At 51.1% G+C, this 18245-nt stretch overlaps 1 protein-coding gene across 1 annotated transcript in view; it reads right to left on the minus strand.

The window, feature by feature from the left end:
- LOC147729843 (schlafen family member 13-like) overlaps positions 1–18245 on the minus strand; it is a 239798-nt gene that overhangs the window by 73930 nt on the left and 147623 nt on the right. The window lies entirely within an intron of this gene.

Genomic DNA, 18245 nt, shown 5'->3' on the forward strand with positions numbered 1-18245 from the left:
AGATAAGATAAAACGTGGTGCATTACTCCAACAAGCCAAAAGATACAAGACAGATGTCCAGCTGCTGCAGGAGACCCATTTCTTGGGTAATAAAGTAAAATGCCTGCTCAGATATAGCTTTGCCCAAGCCTATCACTACAGGTTCACTAGTGGGTCCAGGGGGTTGCCATTTTGGTTCATCGTACAGTCCTGTATCAACACGAGAAAACATGGACAGACACACAGGGGAAGTATGTTTTAATCTCAGGGATTCTTTATGGGGAGTGAGTGCTCCTAGGCAGTGTGTATGCCCCCCCCCGCCCGTATCGTGGTCATTGGTTGAGCTTATAATGTCTCTGTGGTCTGAGCTGCCAAAGGGATTAGAGGTGGTGGGTAGAGACTGGAATGATGTTCTGGATCTCACCAAGGATAGATGGCGAGAATCAGGCAACCATATAGTCATCAAGCTACAAAGCTGAACTCCTTGGTGGCATGATTGTCCTGGACAGATACATGAAGGAGATTAAACTCAAAGGCACATGGGTATACCTACTATTCGGGGACGCATGACCCCTTTTCCCGCGTCGATTATATTTTTATCCCATCCAGAGCAGCCCATACAGTGACCAATGTGGAGATCCTCCCAAGGAGCATGTCCGACCACTCTCCGGCAGTGCTGGGTTTGCGGATGGGCCCGGAGCGGCAGCACTTTAGTTGGCGCCTCTCCCCCTGGCAACAACAAGATGAACAGTACCAGACCCACATAAACCAAGAAATAGAGCAATATATAGAGACCAATGTAGGATCGGTAAAGGTGGCCGAAATACTTTGGGTGATTCGAGGAGTCGATATCTCCTATTGTGCGGCCATGACACAGGGCCAGTAGTGTACTTGTAGTCTGAAATGAATCAAGTATTTACTGACTAATACTGTGATATATACAAAGCACCATGTGATAAACATGAGTGTGTACTAGAAGCATATATAAATAGAGAAGACTTAGCTACACTCCACCTAGAGGCTAAAATAAAAGCTGCAGTAAAACACATAGCTACAGGAAACCTTTCAGCTCTTGGCGCCTATATGGCTGAAAATGCATTCATGGGTCTTTAGTAACAATCCTTGCCCAGAACAACATAAGAAGGTCTTATAGTGTCCCACCACAAATCTTGGTGATTGCCCCTTTTCAATGGTAAACAAGCGTTTACAATGCAATGGTTTCGCCTTTGGAAAAGTTAGAGCTATTGGCATTGTAAATGACAAAATTTGTATTTATGTGTTGGTTTTGAAAACAGATAAATGAATGGCATTGTCATTTACATTGCCATTAGCTTAATCTCTCGCAAATGTGAGACCTATTGTACCCTACGGACGAGCTCAGCAGACAGCAATTACTACCACACACACACACCCAGAGCCAGCCACACACACACACCCAGAGCCAGCCACACACACACACCCAGAGCCACACACACACACACACCCAGAGCCACACACACACACACACACAGAGCCACACACACACACACACCCAGATCCACACACACACACACACCCAGAGCCACACACACACACACACCCAGAGCCACACACACACACACCCAGAGCCCGACACACACTCAGAGCCACACACACACCCAGAGCCACACACACACCCAGAGCCACACACACCCAGAGCCACACACACCCAGAGCCACACACACACACACACACACCCAGAGCCACACACACACACACACACCCAGAGCCACACACACACACACCCAGAACCCCCCCCACACACACCCAGAGCCCCCCCCACACACACCCAGAGCCACACACACCCACCCAGAGCCACACACACCCACCCACCCAGAGCCACACACACCCACTCAGGAGAGCAAGCACAGCGAGGGGGCAGGGAAGCAAGCACAGCGAGGGGGCAGGGAAGCAAGCACAGCGAGGGAGCAGGGAAGCAAGCACAGCCAGGGGGCAGGGAAGCAAGCACAACCAGGGGGCAGGGAAGCAAGCACAGCCAGGGGGCAGGGAAGCAAGCACAGCCAGGTTGCAGGAGAGCAAGCACAGCCAGGGTATTGTAAGTCCTTCGACGTTCTGAATAAGAAGTTGCCCTTTGGCCTCATTCCACTATATCGTAACAAAACTCTTGCAATATCCTTAAAATGTGCGTTAAGGTGTTCTCTTATCTCCTACATAAATGCATCTTCAATATTCCAGCCCTGAGGGATGTAGAAGGTGCTTTGCAGACTGAAGGGAGGAGCTACAATAATGTCAGCTAAAATCATTGTTTTTATTAATTCCTTCTGGCCCCAAGCTTGAAAAATCGACAAAGAAAATGTTGTCTGTAACAAGAAGATTGCGGTCTTGTTTTTTGCCGTGCAACCGGGTTATCTTTCCTTGCAATACTCCCGATTCGTCCTCCCTATTCTAACATTACTGCTGCGTGTTTAGCTTCCCTCGCCCCCATTGGCACGTTCTGCGTCCGTAGCTTCCATTTTTTAGGAAATTAAACAGTGAAGATAATCTTTTAAAAAAGTATTAACGTTTTAATACGGGATATTATGGTTTCAATTGGTGGCATTTTACCGTGTCCGAGGTGCCTACGAGTGTTTCTTTACACATGATCTTTGCCCAAGGTCCTGTGTCCTACATTATCTCGGCATACAACATGGCCATGCCATAAAGTTAGCATGGCGCTATTAAAACTTGGGAAGGGGACGCGGGCCTAAGCTCTGTAATTATGTTCAACTGGGGTCATGCCAAGCGAAGGCAGGATTAACGTTAATTACAACTTCGAGAAGCTGGCCTTTCTAGGACAGAACAAGACGCAGGGGTTAATAAACTAAGCAGGAAGTGGCCATGGCTAAAGAAAATGCGTCACAGCAGCCATGGAGCTGGAGCACTTCCCGTGTACACTTCCTCTTGCAGGGGACGTAGCAGATCTGCCAGTTAATGAGAAGCAGCCTTCGCTGCCTGGGCGCCTTCCACTTCTGAGAAGGGGCGTCAGAACAAGTGATGCTCTGTGCTCGGGCCAGGGCGGGCTGCAGCAGTCTGAGGCCAAGCAACTAGGCCAAGGTCGTGGCTGTGGTTCACGCTGGGCTTCCAGGAGTGGTTTTGACCGTACCCCAATCCAAACAGCATACACCTACAGTCCTCACATACAGGTTCATGCAGAACTAAAAATTCGTAACAGCCCACTCCATTTTAGGTTTAAAGTATTTTATTGAAGCAGGGTGGGGTAGGACACAAGGGGGCAGGGAACAAATGAACCACAGGAACCGCACATCAGTTCGCATTATACAGCAAGTACAATAATGCAGTCACAATTTGCAAGGGGCTCCATCCGACTCGGGAGCATAGCTTTCGCACCTGTGGGCACGTACAGACAACGAGGGGGGGGGGGGAGAAAGGGAGGGAGGGACGGGATGGGGGAAGGAAAGAAAGTCAGGAAGGGAGGGACAAAGGAGAGAACGAATGAAAGAAAAGGGGGGGGGAGGAAAAAATGGGGGGGAAGGGAAGGGAAGAGAGGAAGGGGGGGGGGTGAAGGGAGGAGAAACAACCCCGCTCCAAAAACCTACCCAACCAAACAAAACCCCAACTACCATATCCCAACCCACCCCCTGTACTGTGCCAATGTCTACAGTCTCCACTACTGCGAACTCTCCATGAATCTCTGCTATACAATACCGACCCCACCCAATCAAGCAGGCGGGTCTGGTGGCGGCGTCAGCCTCAACAACCGAAGGTATCTAGGGCAGGTGATCTCTCGAAACTCGGAACATAACAGGCAGTGAAAGGGCTCCCACAATTCCTCAAAGGTATCAGTGTCCCCCAGGGCTACTAAGGACATCTTCTCCATTCCAAGAACGTGCCATAATCTGTGTAGCCAACCAACTACAGAGGGAAGTGTTGTGGTGCGCCAGTGTATGAGAATATTCTGCACCGCCGACCCCAGCGCAATCGCTATCTGTCTACCTCTCTTTGACCTAAGGGGGTACATCAGCCCATTCGGCAGCCCTAGCAGGACATAGGCCGGGAATCTAGGCAGTTCTATCCCAAAGCATTTGTCCACCTCGCCCAAGACCTCTTCCCAGTAAGGAGCCAGCAGGGGGCATTCCCATAGAATGTGTGTTAGTGTACCAGTGTTGCCACAGTTGCGCCAGCACGTCCCTGGTATTGCCCTGTCCATCTCGTGCAGTTTCTCCGGAGTACGGTACCAGTAGGTCGAGATTTTAGTGAAGGTCTCTGTAAGACCCGTGTGGTAAGCCGAATGGCGTGCGCGGAAGGAGATGTGTTCCCATTCTTTATGGCTCAGCTCGCGCCCGAGCTCTCGCTCCCAACGTTCCCGACCGGGGTTGTGAATATGAAAGGAGAGGGGCTGCAGCATTCTATACAGGTCTGAAATCAGTTTAGCGTCCGACGTGCGAGTAATTAACAAATGCTCATACGCCGTAATTTCCCGGTGTGCCGCGTCGCGCACTTGGGGTTGTAATGCCCAGTGGCGCGCCTGCATGTATCGCATGCGCTCCGTTTCCGGGAGGCCATAATCCCGTCTCAAGTCCTGGAAGGAGACAACCCCCTCAGGGGAGTACAAGTGATACAGAGTGCAGCAGCGGGCCACCCGCCAGCGCTCATAGGCACCCGGTTCCATCCCAGGGCCAAAGTCCGGGTTGCCAATGAGCGGCGTAAAGGGAGAGGGGAAGGTGGTAAGCCCGCATCTGGCAGCCACCGAGTCCCACGTCTGGAGCGGGACCCGCGTTACCAAGGACGCATAAAGATTGGGGGGGCGATGGGCCCGCCTCAAGAATGGCACTTCCTGCAGCGTCCTACCCGCCACCGCCTGATCCTGGAACAGCCAATGCTTATCAGACTCCCACCGGTTCCATTCCACGAGATAGCGGAGCTGAGCGGCCTGGAAATATTTCCGCAAGTCCGGTATCCCCAGCCCTCCGGATTCCGGTGACAGCATAGCGATGCCTCTCTTGATCCTCGGCCTGCGGCCCTGCCACACGAACCGTGCAATGGCAGTCTGAGTCTCCGCAAGCCACCCCGCGGGGGGCTGGAGCGGTAACGCTCTGAAGAGGTAAAGCACCTGAGGCAGGAGGGTCATCTTCACCGCGGCCACCCTACCCAGTAGCGACAGCGTGCCCTTATCCCACCGGCCCAGTTCCTCCCTGATTTTCGCGCCCAGAGCCGCGTAATTGGCCGTGACCATCTCCGGGAGGGAGGGCGCCAACAGGATCCCCAAGTACGGGATCCGGTCCCTGGACCAGCTCAGAGGGTAAAGCCTCTGCAGTTCCACCCTAGTGGCAGCAGTAAGCGAGATGTCCAGGGCGGCTGACTTACCCAGGTTCACCTTGAAACCCGCCACGTCAGCGAATAAGTTCAGTTCCTCCACACAGGCCGGCAGCGATCTCCGCGGGTCATCCAGCGTCAGAATGACATCATCCGCGTACAGGCTAATCGCATGACGGAACCCACCCATCTGGACGCCGATAATGTCAGGGTTCTGCCTGACCCTCTGGGCAAATGGCTCCATGTACAGGGCAAAGAGCAAAGGGGAGAGCGGGCACCCCTGTCTCGTGCCCCGCTCAATGGGGAAGGGTCGAGAGCTGCAGCCGTTCACCCGGACCACCGCAGATGGGAACCGGTAACAGTTGAAGATCAAATGACGGAACCTCTCCCCTATCCCGAATTTGCTCAGGACTTTTTCCAGGTAGGGCCAGTGCACCCTGTCAAAAGCCTTCTCCGCGTCGATGGACAGGAGCATCCTCTCCCCAGGGATCCTGGAAGCCTTCTCGAGAATGTGCGTCACCCCTTTCGTGTTATCTACCGTTTGCCTACCGGGCACGAAGCCCGCTTGGTCCGAGTCAACCATGCCGGGGAGGTGCAGCGCCAGGCGTGCGGCTAATATACTGGTGAACACCTTCAAAACAGTGTTCAGCAGCGAAATGGGACGGTAGGACCCACAAGCGGCCCTATCCTTGCCCGGCTTCGGAATCACTGAAACCGTGGCCTGGAGAAACTCGGGGGGGATAGCTCCCGGCTCTGCGAAGGAGTTAAAGAGGCGAGTCAGCAGAGGCGCCAGCTCCTGACAGAAGGTTTTGTAGAACAGCGGGATAAAGCCATCCGGACCCGGGGCCTTGCCCAGTTTGAGCCGGGATATCGCCGTGACCACCTCCTCGATACGTATGTCACGCTCCAGATACTGAGCCTGATCCTGTGTCAGCGACGGGAGCGGGACCGAGTCCAGATAGTCCACCTCAGCCTGGGCCGAAGGGGCCTCCCCGGAGTAGAGGTCAGCATAAAAGCTGCGAAAGACATCTGCTATCTGCTCATCGGTCGTGACCCTACCTCCGGCCGGGTCCAATAGTTCCTTCACTCGGTGCTGCTGGTGCTGCACCCTAAGTTTGTTAGCTAGGAGCCGCCCACACCGATCGCCCCCTGTGTAATATTTGTGTTTCAGGCGAAGCATCGCATACTCCGCCCGGTCCGTGTCGAGGGCCGCCAGGAGCTTCCGCGCCGCCTTCAGCTGTCTCCACACCCTGGGGGCCCCTGTCCTATGATGAACCTGCTCCAGCTCCCTCACCTGCCGGGTGAGCTCATCCCTCTTGAGTTGTCGGTCCCTATTCTCGGCCGAGGAAATCGCGATAAATTTGCCCCGGAGCACGGCCTTGAGGGCTGCCCACTGTGTCGCACGAGAAGTATCCCCATTATCGTTCACGGTCTGAAAAGCCAAAATGGCCGCCCGGATCTGATCCACCACCGACCGCCTGTGCAAAAGCGTGTCTCGGAGCCTCCAGACCCCTCTCGGCCGAGCCACCGGCGGAAGAGTGAAAACGCCCTCCACCGGAGCGGGGTCAGAAAGAGAGAGGACCCCCATGTCCGCACTCGAAGCCAAAAGGAGCATTGGGCCCGACACTAGGAGATGGTCTAAGCGCGCATAAGATCTATGGGCGTGTGAGAAATAAGAGTATGCGCGGGTGGTGGGGTGGAGGCGGCGCCACATGTCGTGCAAGTCCAGCTCCTCAAGTCGAGTCCGAATCGAGCCCGAAAGCTCACCCAACTGATGGCGCCGCTGCACAGACCTGTCCAGTGCCGCGTCGAAGACCAGGTTCAAATCACCCCCCAACACTATGTGCCTATCAGAGGTGGATGCAACGTCGTCCAAAGCCCTGTGCAAGAATTGATCCTGATGATCATTGGGGCAATAGACGGTGCCAACAGTCAGTGCCAATCCCCCCATCTTAATCTTGTATACTAGAAGTCTCCCTTTCTGTTCTGCTACCTTGCACACGACCTCCCCCCTGAACCCCCTAGAAAACAAGATGGCCACCCCCGCCGTCTTGGAGGTGCCAGAGGAGAATAGCTGCGTGGGGAACTTAGGGGTACGCATCCGCGAGCAATCCTTAGCCAGCAAATGGGTCTCCTGCAACAGGCAGATATCCGCTTGTGAGTTCTCCAGCAAGGATAACACTGCCCGCCGTTTAACCGGATTGTTCAGCCCTTTCACATTGATAGTAAGCACCTTAAGAGCCATCAAGGAGGGAGTTCAAGGAGCACACATCAAGAAGCAAAGCTCCGCAATCAAACACAGAAGGCACCATTCGAGGCCTCAAAACAGAGCAACTTTGAATCACCCACTGGCACAGTACAGTCCCCGTACCCCAACACCCCACAACTAGAAAACCCCCCCCTGCCCCTACACAACCAAATCTACACCACCCCCCGCTACTGGTCCCCCCTCTAGGTCCCAAAATCAAAACATCTGCCCGCCTGTCCCAACCCCATACCCCGCTTCCCAAACTTTCCAAAAAAGACATTGTCCCAGTCCGGCCCGAAACGGGCAAGGCCGTGGTAAGTCAATCTTGTGGACGTCCAGCCACCACCACCAGCACTCGCCCTTCCTCCCAGCACACCCCCCGGATCCCCGCACCTGCAATAAGAATGAGCTAGAGTAGACTCCCCCCGGAGTGAGTTCAGGCCGTCAAGGCCACTTCGCCGTTCGTCGCCACTCTGGAGGCCTCCTGGATGGCAGCCGCCATGTCCGCCCGGATTGCGGGCGAGCCCGGACGCTCCGCCGGAGGAGAGGCCCCCCCCCCCAGCTTGTCGCCATCCGTCACGAGTGCTGCGCCTCCGCCGTGGGGCCGGGGTATCTGTGTCCGATGCTGTGAGGCCCAACACCGCGCAGACATCCTGGAGGGACCGAAGCTGATGCAAGACACCGTTCCACCTAAAGATCAGACGGAAGGGGTGTCCCCAGGAATACTGTGTCTCATGCTCTCGGAGGAAGTCCGTGGCGATCTTGAAGGATTTCCTCTTCTGTAGCGTGACTGTGGATAAGTCCTGAAACAGGGTCACAGGGTGGTCCCGGAATCGGAAGGGTTGCTGCCCTCGTGCCTCACGGAGGATCCGCTCCTTCAAGGGAAAGTTCGGGAGGAAGGCCAGAATGTCCGGAGCGGGCGCCGTAGCTCTGCGGGGGCGACCCACCCGGTGTGCCCGGTCTATGCGAATCCGAAAGTCCTCCGACTCCCCCAGGATCGCCCGGAAGAGGGCCACCAGATATGCAGTCACGTCCTCACCCTCCTCACCAGACGGCACACCGCGGACCCGTATGTTGTTTCGCCTGGACCGATTTTCAAGGTCCTCGGCGTGGGCCTGTAACTCAATCTGTTGCTCCCGCAGCCGTAGGACTTCCTGCTGCAGATGGGTGATCTCCTCATCTCTGGAGTGACCCGCTTCTTCCACTGTGTTCACACGGTCCCCCAGGGAGTCCATCTCTCTCCTTACTTCGCGGACCTCCCCGGCCACCTCATTCTTGAGCGCTTGAAAGTCCTCCCGAAGGGAGCTAAACAGCGATTCGAGAAACGATCTCGTCACCGGGGGCTCTCCACCATCCGCCCCTCTGGTCGGCGCCGGGGAGGTCGCAGCAGGTTGGGCTCCTCCGCTGCGTAGGGAGCCCCGTCCCAGCATTTCCGGCAAGGTCCGGTCGCCCCGTCGCTGTCCCCTGGCATTTGACATTGTAGCTCAATAAAGGACGCTGAGGCTCACTGTCCAGCGAAGAAAGCAGCTATATGCCATCCGAGAGCAGCCCACACAGAGAGCACCGGGAGGCCCGGCCGAGCTTCACAAAATGGCCGCTCAGTAAAGTCGAGGGGCCAACGCCCAAGATGGAGATCCCCTCTCCTTCTCCGATCTGAAAGCCAAAAATCCGGCCAGTGGGCAGAGTCACAGTGCAACGTTCGCCGAGGTCCACGGCTTCAGGGAAAGATCTTCCCCGGGAGACTCGTTCTTCAGTCCCACACAGACAACCAGCCGAAGCGATCTCCTCCAGCGGGCCTCCTCAAGCCACGGGCTGGCGTAGTGAGGCGATGCCGACTCCGCCTCCGCTCTGCACCTCCGCTCCGTTCCGCTCGTACAGCCGCCGTCGGACAACTCCGAGCCGTTCGCGAAGCCGCTGCCTACTCCCACTCCAACAGCTCATGCACCGCTGCGGGCTTCACCTCTCGGAGGCCGGTCGCTCCGTCGCGCGCCGAGGGTCGGGAGACTCGCGGCCTCGGGCTCACACTCGGGCCGTTCAGCGGGGTCCGACCCAGGCCGTACCGGTCAGAATCTCATCCCCGACGGCGCAAACCAGGCTCAGCAGGCTCTCCACACCTCCACCGTAAGCACCAGGCGCAGTTGCCGCTTGATCCGGGGGGGAATCAGCGGTTACAAGCGGTGCAGGAATTCAGGGGTCCGGGAGCTCTCGGCAAGTGCGACCGCTCAGCCCGCCATCTTGGCCACGCCCCCGCCCACTCCATTTTAGGAGAACCGCCTACATCTCCAGTTGAAATCGTATTCAAGCCGAAGCAGCTACCTGTGCTCATCACACCTCAGTCCTAGCAGAACTACCTGCAAATGCATCCCTCTCATGTCGATTCACAAAGAATTGCCCAAATCTACAACCACCTCACGTCAGATCGAGTGTAAATAACCAGAGCTGCAGCCTTTGCATCTGGTTCATGTAGAGATACCCCGATCCAAACAGAACCGCGTACACCATCAACCAACGCATCCTGGTTCATGCAGAAACATCCAGAGAGGAGGGTCGCTCAATAAGACTCTCCTTTGCATACTGTCCTCATAAACCAGCTTAAGCAGAATATATAACCCTCCCGGCAATACACATCCCTTCGTTGATGAGCTATCCGACCTTCTTACACAATCGTCACTTTCCAACTCCCAAAACATTTTTCTGGGAGACCTCAACCTCCATTGGAATGAGACCAATAACCTCTCTATCACCCTCCTATCCAACCTTCTCGAGATCAATAACCTCGAGCAACTTTGTAAATCTTCGACCCATTCCAAAGGAGCAATCCTAGATGCCATCATTACGAGCAAAGATCTAGCCCTCCTATCGAACATCGTTCCCATCGACTGGTCCGACCATCATCTCATTCTGTTCTCTATAGCGGTCTCTGCCATCCCTCCTCCCACGAAAATCATTAAACCCATGAAACTGTCCAGAAATCTTAATAATATCCCCCCTAATTTACTGGAATCCGAACTCCATGCCCAACTTCTCGCCATCCCTCCCTCACTGAACGCAAATGAGCTTACAGAACACTACAACAAAGCAGTTGTGGATACCCTGGACCTCCTGGCCCCGCTGAAGCTTAAAAACCAAAGAACCATTCCTTCCAAATCATGGTTCAATTCAGAGCTTAGTAATGAAAGACGCTCACTTAGACAGACGGAAAGAACGTGGAGACAACACCCTACCCCTTTTCACCTAGCTCGCCTCAGACTTGCAAGATCATCTTATAAAAAACACATCTTTAAACAAAAAGCATCCTTTTTCCGAGCACAACTGGACCGAGCCCAAAATAGACCCAGAAAACTGTTTAACATTGTTCGCAATCAAACCTCATCCATTCCTCCTATACTTCTGGCCTCGACCACTAGATGCAAAGAAATAGCCCTCTTTTTCACTGAGAAAATTGCTAGAATAGAACAATCCTTCCTCCAGACTCTGACCCCTACCTCCATTTTGGACATCTCCCCTAACTCACCTGCATCCCTCCCACCCCCTCCCCCCCTGCTCCCTCCATGATCCTACATAACATTGATCTCCCGATCCCCTCCATTCCCTCCTCCCTCCACGATTCTGATCCCCCTAACACTCTCCTTAAAAATAACGCCACCTGGCATAATTTCCAGCCTGTTACTGAAAGAGATGTCTTTGACATCATTGTGAAACTTAAACCCTCCTCACACACCAAAGACCCCCTCCCCTCTAAACTTGTCCAAAATCTCAAACACATCATTACCCCTTCCTGGACCTCGATCATTAACACTTCCCTAGCCACCGGCTGTGTCCCTTCCTCCCTACAACTGGGCCAAATCACCCCCATTCTCAAAAACCCTACTGCCGACCCTAATGACCTCAACAACCTCCGTCCTATTTCCCATCTGCCCCTTCTCTCGAAAGCCCTGGAAAAATGTGTCCTTCTTCAGCATGACAGACACATTGAACTTTTTAACTTACTTGACCCCCTCCAATCAGGTTTCAGGAAAGGTTGCAGCACTGAAACCGCCATGCTTAACATTGTGGATGACATTCACCACTCCCTCGACAATGGCGAATCTAGCCTATTGATCCTCCTCGATCTCTCCGCTGCCTTCAATACCGTTAACCATTCTGTTCTACTCAAAGTCCTTAGAGAACGATTCGGCCTTAATGGTATGACTCATAATTGGTTTGTCTCATACCTGCAACACCGTGCTCAACAAATTAAAATCCAAAACTGCTTATCTAACCCCTCCCCCACTTCTCTAGGAGTTCCGCAAGGAACCATTATCTCTCCCTCTCTCTTTAACCTCTTTATGGAACCCCTCACCCTCATTCTCAAACAAGCCGGGATCAACTACCATCTCTACGCTGACGATACTCAACTCTACCATAAGATAAAAACCCACGCTGACATCCTCCACCTCAACAACACCCTCATCAAAATTCAAGCCGGTTCCACTCGAACCGCCTGAAACTTAACCCTAAAAAAACTGACATTATTCTTTTCTCCCCAAAAAACAACCAGCTCCCCATTCAAAATTGAATCACAGACCTTAATGCCCTCAACTGCCCCTTGTCCCTAGCCACCTCAGTCAAATCCTTGGGCATCTCCCTTGACAACCGCCTATCTCTCAACATACACATCAAAAACTCTGCCAAAGGAGCCCTCCTTACCCTCCGTAACCTTAAGAGAATTAAGCCCTTCATCCCAATTGATGATTTAAAACTAGCAGTTCAATCTCTTGTTCTATCGCGCATTGATTACGGCAATGCCATCCTCACCGGAATTCCCAAAACACACCTGGCACCTCTAAAATCAGTGTTCAACCTCGCGGCCAGGCTTATCACAGACTGCAAATTATTTGACCACATCTCTCCCGCCCTCAAAACCCTCAAATGGCTCCCCATCGAAGGCAGATCCACTTATAAAACCGCCTGCATTACGCACAAAATCCTCCACCAAAACACTCCCACATGCCTTGCTATCAAATTGACCAAAGCAGGCTGCATGCGATCCCTGAGAAGCTCTAACACCCACCTACTTATCCCCCCTCTTCAGAAAAAGAATTCCACTCAGTCACGCTCCTTTTCAGGCAATGCCCCTCTTATTTGAAATGCCCTCCCACCAGACCTCCGTTGTAACCCGTCCTACTCCAGCTTCAAAAAAGAACTCAAACTTCTTCTCCTTAATAAATACGGGGGCTTCTAACTACCTCCCGAGTGGCCTCAGCCTCCTCAGCATCCCCCCTCCCAGCTGCTCCGCCTACGGCTAGTGAACTCCCTCCTGCCCCCCCCCTCTCCTTCCCTTCCCCTTCAATCTAATCACCTTCCTTCCCCTCCTTGCCTCTCCTTTACCTCCCGTTTCTTACTACACCTTATGACCTTCAGTTTTTCTTTCACAGTTTTGGTCCTTCTTGCTCCTAGGTATATTTTATCGAACCTCCCCACCAAACTGCGACCTCTATATTGTATATCTTATGGTGTTTAGCAATTGTTTTTTTACTTTTTATCTAGTGTAACCTTTATCATATGTGGACTGCTTATTTTTGAATCAACTTTCTGTACTTATTCACACTGTACCTGTATTTAAACACCTTTGTTACAATTGTAAAGCGCTCCGATACCTCTGGGTCCAGCCAGCGCTATATAAAACCTCTAAAAATAAAAAAATAATAAAAAAAAGGACCCTGCAACATACAAGCAGAATCACATACAGCGCCAGTGTTAACGCCCTGGATTGAGCAAAACTACTAAGAGTCATGCTGCATCCATCTCTCCCAGGTCGAGGAAGAACCAGAGTTCAGTAGCAATCAGACTCCACTCCCACAGGAGACACGGACCTCGGGAGGGGGGCGGGAATGGGCACACGGACAGCTTACTGCGAGAAGCCACAGGGTTAAGCGAAGGGTTTTTAAAAAAACCTGACTGGACCCAAGACAGTATGAGCAAGTGTATTACACAGTAAGGTCTCGCAATACCATAGAATACATCCAAATCCTCACACACAGGTTCTGGAACTCTGAAATCTCTTGTTTTAACTAGTTTCTTGAACCCTCTGCACACCGTTCTCAGGCCATGTTAACTACAGTTTTGCTAATGCTCGCCACTGTTCTCTAAGCAGTGTTAAGACTCAAGGGTTCAATAAATACAATGAAATGAAACGAAATGGTAACATTGCCGGCGTCAGTACGCACACACCGATTCGGTAACATGGCAGTATATATAAGCAAGGACTCCAACAGAATGGAACGGATAGAAGGTGCAGCGGTGGACAGGTGATTGCAGTCACAAAACCGCAATGCCCATGGACAGCACAGCATGAGGAATGCGCCCAGTGCTTGCTTACATGCCAAGACCAGTCAGGGCTGGGACCCATCCAGAGAGCAGGCAGGGTGTTTGGAACCTGAAATGGACAGGGAAACAGGCAGGACCGATGGACCTGGGACCTGGCTTCAGAAATGCACCAGTTCAGTTTTGCACAGGTCTTTGCACCGCCTGAAAGTGTAAACAGTGAGAAGACTATCAACTCTCCATTGCTAAATCTACATTTAGCTCTAAATGTTGCTTCAAAATCTGTGTAATCCAGAAGGTCTGTGCTTAATCGAACCGGAACCAGTGCAAGCTGTGTAGTTACAAATGTTGATGCAAATTTGCACCTGTGCTATCCCTTTAATTTGGCTGATGACAGGCTTTCATTGTAGTTACACTCTATGATTTTGAGAATTGGTGAAATAAAAGACAAGCACGTGCAGGATTCAAATAACACGTTTATCACCAAAAATTCTGCTGTGGCAGTATTACATCGAGCTGATTCATATTAGTGCACGTGGGAGAGATGAAGCCAGGACAGAAAGGGAAAGGAAAGATGAGGAGAAAGAGAGGGCAAAGAAATAAAAGGAAAGAAAGAAAGAATGGGAAGGAGGGACAAACAGAAGGAAGAAGAAGAGAGAGGAGACAGAAAGGAGGACAACGAGAGGACAAAGAAATACAAGGAAGGGAAGAGATAATGGGAAGGAGATACAAACAGAAGGAAGAAGAGAGAGTAGATAGAGAGGAGGAGAAACAAGAAGGAAAAACAAATTAAACCAGGGTGTCCTGGGACAGCAATTGGGTACCTGCTGACACTGGGGCAGAGAAGTCCGTGCGGGGAGGGCGGGAGCAGGAAACCATGAGTCTGGACCTGTGGTGAAAGGAATAGGGGTAGGGCAGGGGAACACGGCGTGAAAAGGTAGGTAAATCTCAGCCAAGAGGTTACCTGTAGCGAGTAAATCCGAGGTGGCTGGGCGGCGAATGATTCGATCCAGTCCACATCAAAGGAGGCAGCTGATGCGAAGTGGGACTGCAATCTGGGAGTAGGGATGACAAATGGTTCGGGGTAACTGTGTACTCATTAATACACTGTAAGTTGAAGGTCTGGGCCCTTTGGAGCGCTCCTGTGCGCTCCGTACGATCACCGGAACAAAGCCCTACCAAGTATCGCATTTCTCGCGTACTGAAAGGGCACTGTTTAAAGCACACTATGAGGCGTACCAGACTCCGGGGAGCCAGCGTACGTTGCACACACTTCAGGCTCAGTTAACTTAATTATGACGATGCGCACAGTCTCTCTGGCCCAAAGCGAAGGGGGGCGAGGCGTACCGGGTGACATGTACGGCTGGCTTGAGATACCGGAGGGGAGTACATTGCGCTTCAGACGCTCAAATGCCAGCTACAAGGCGCACAGTTCGCAGCACACTCGTTCCGGCAAGATAGGGGCGTACTCGCTTTACCAAAATAGCAGCGTACAGTCTTTAGCGCACTTCCTTCAGCAACATGGAAGCGCACAGTTCTTTAAAACATTGAAGGACGGTCAGGATTGGCATACAATTTGGAGCACACAGGCGGGCTGAAATGCAGCTCACTTCGCACACAATACCTTTGTGTCCTTCAAGCTTAGGTGCGGCCGATGCCAGGCAGACGTCCCTCGTTGCGGTGCCTTCCAGGAGAAATGACCAAAACAAACCTTCAACAACAAACAAAAAAAAAACACTGCCGCATGACGCACGAAAATAGGCGGGATGAGTAAAAATCGCCGGAACGCCCACGAATCTGCACGGGGAATGAGTGACGCATCTCTGTTCCAATGGCTAGCCTCCATTTATGGAGCTAGCCAATGGAACAGAGAGGCGGAACAAAGCCCCATACTTGTAAACAAAAGCTTTCGCCTGCGCGAACACTGCTGCGCAGCGGATCGCCAGGCGAAACCTAAAATGTAATTCGCCTTCTTCCAGTGCTCTCTCAAATGGTTCACCCTTATCAGAACAGTTATGACAAATGGAAAAGCACTTAGTAAAAAATAAAGTCATATCATGATAAGGGGTGGGCAGAATGTTTCATTCTGCCCATGAATTGGTGGAATTGGTGACTCCGCATTACTCTTCTAGTGTGGAGTTCCGGCCAAATTCGTCTGATCGCTGCAAGGGGGAATATTTTTACAATGAGGCTCTAGAAATGCGTGTGCTTGCTAAATTTAGCATCCCCTAGTGTCATTTTCTAATGCGGGTTGTCGTAGTCAGAGGGCGGCTTCTCAAGTATATTTGCTGACCCTCAAGTACATTTTCTACTGAAGCGGCAGCAAAATCAACTGAAATGGCCATGCACTCACACACGTGGTGCCGTTCACGCTGATTTTTCTGCAATGCTCGCTTTACTTGTGCCAAATTGTCTATTTTTCCCCCGCTTGTTGAACTGCGCAAAGTGAAACCCCACAAGTTCTGCCCACCTCTAATCAGGATCAGGATCTGTGTGCTTCTGTTTTGCGTCTTGAGTTTCAACGTTAACTCTAAATATTACAGAGTTAGTGTATGTTTTGCAGACAACAAAGCACAGACACATAGGGAAGTAATTTTCTCTTTGTGTTTCTGAGCTCTGCTGTCAGCAAAACATGCACTAACTCTGTGATATTTCGATTTAATGTATGCACTCAAGTCACGAGAAAGAAATGCATGGATCACTTCTGAGATGGTTTAGTGCAGAAAACTGGATCATGAACAACCCCAGGATTTTGTTTCAGGTTCTAAATGGGGTGAGAACACTAACCTCTTTTGCACTAGTCATGTCAACAGACATTGAGAAGACATTTGATATTGTATAACTGTAAGGATAGGGGAGCGAAGAAGCGGGGTAAACATATATGGTGAATTGGTTGACTGGCTCTCTGTGAGGTGAGGACTGGTTAGACCCAGGCAAGTGGATGGGCAATAATTTGCTGACTTCTAATATCTGGGGAAGCGGAGTTTGAAGCTAGGGGCCAGGGAAGACTGGTAGCATGTAACGGAAGTCTGACCTTGTTAGGATCAACAAAAGGGTACTGCCTCAGGGGCATGAGAATATTTTATGTTATGTAACTATCTTTATGCAGTTCACTATGTTAATTCCCCTAATTGGGTATTCAAAAAAAATGATCTTGCTATATTGTCATTGTTACATTATAATGATTGTTTTGAATGCTCTTCTCTTTGGGAAATACATTTTTCTTTAAATAACAGAGAGGTAATTTGATAACCATGCTGGAAACCTCTAATTGCCATAATGGACGGATGGGCATTTCGCTCCTGCTGCTTTGAGTGACCATCTCTTTTCGACCCTAGCCCCATGCGTAATATTGTTTCAGGTGCCCATGAAAATGTCAAAATGCTCCTTAGAGGACCTCTAAGAGAATTGAATGATAGATGTTGATAAGGACATTGGTGACAGAATGAAGTTGTATACAGAGCAAACCACACAGAATATCCATGAATGTACGTTCAAACTAATCAAACTAAATGTGGCGGCTAGAACCTATCTCACCACAGACAAACTTAGCAATAAGTATCCTGGGGTGTACATTTCTGACCGAGATGTGGAAGAATAGAAGTAGACCTTCACCATATGCTGTAGGACTATACTGCCCGGACACAATATTGGGAAATTATAGAATGCACCTTAAACGATGCAACTGATGGATCATTTCAAACCCAACCAAAGGTGTATCCGCTCAGCCTAGTCTCTAGATCAAAAAACCTGATAGCAGGTTCATTGATCTTGCCCTGCGGTCACTGGCAAAAAGGCAGATAAATATGACTTGAAAGTTAAGTGGCAGTCAAAACTAACAAAATGTCAATCCCAGGCACTAAGCTGTGAGTGAAGGTATTGCATGGGAAGACCACTTAGGAAGTGAGAGGACCAAATAATCATGAGCTAGAGATGCAATGTTACTTACTTTTCAGAAGAAGGGAGACGGACGGTATAAACTTACCAACATTCTTTTGAGATAAGAGCAGTGGGCCTGGATGGTACTTTGGCGGACCTTTTGAGAGATACAGCCTCCTTGAAATTAGGGATGGGACCCAGGAAGATTTAGTTGTGTTGATATGCCTGGGCGTGGTCACAGAGAAGTTGGACATGATCGGCAATTTGTACTATATATATGGCTTTCGACATCCACAAAGACTATTATTGCCCCAATGACACAATTATTATTCAACGGCAAGTTACACAGTCACTGGCTGAAAGCTGTTTCAAGCTAAAAATCAGACTCGGGGGAACAACAGTTGTTCATGCTTATATAATATGCAGGCATGTATTTTACTTACGTAGACATGAATATTGTGCCCAAAGGTAAACACTAAAAATTTCCTTTTGAGCTGTAGGATAGAAAGCTTTAAATTTGCTATCTTATTCATGTGAGTTT

Source organism: Lissotriton vulgaris, chromosome 2_1 (assembly GCF_964263255.1).
Source record: "Lissotriton vulgaris chromosome 2_1, aLisVul1.2, whole genome shotgun sequence".
Lineage (NCBI taxonomy): Eukaryota > Metazoa > Chordata > Amphibia > Caudata > Salamandridae > Lissotriton > Lissotriton vulgaris.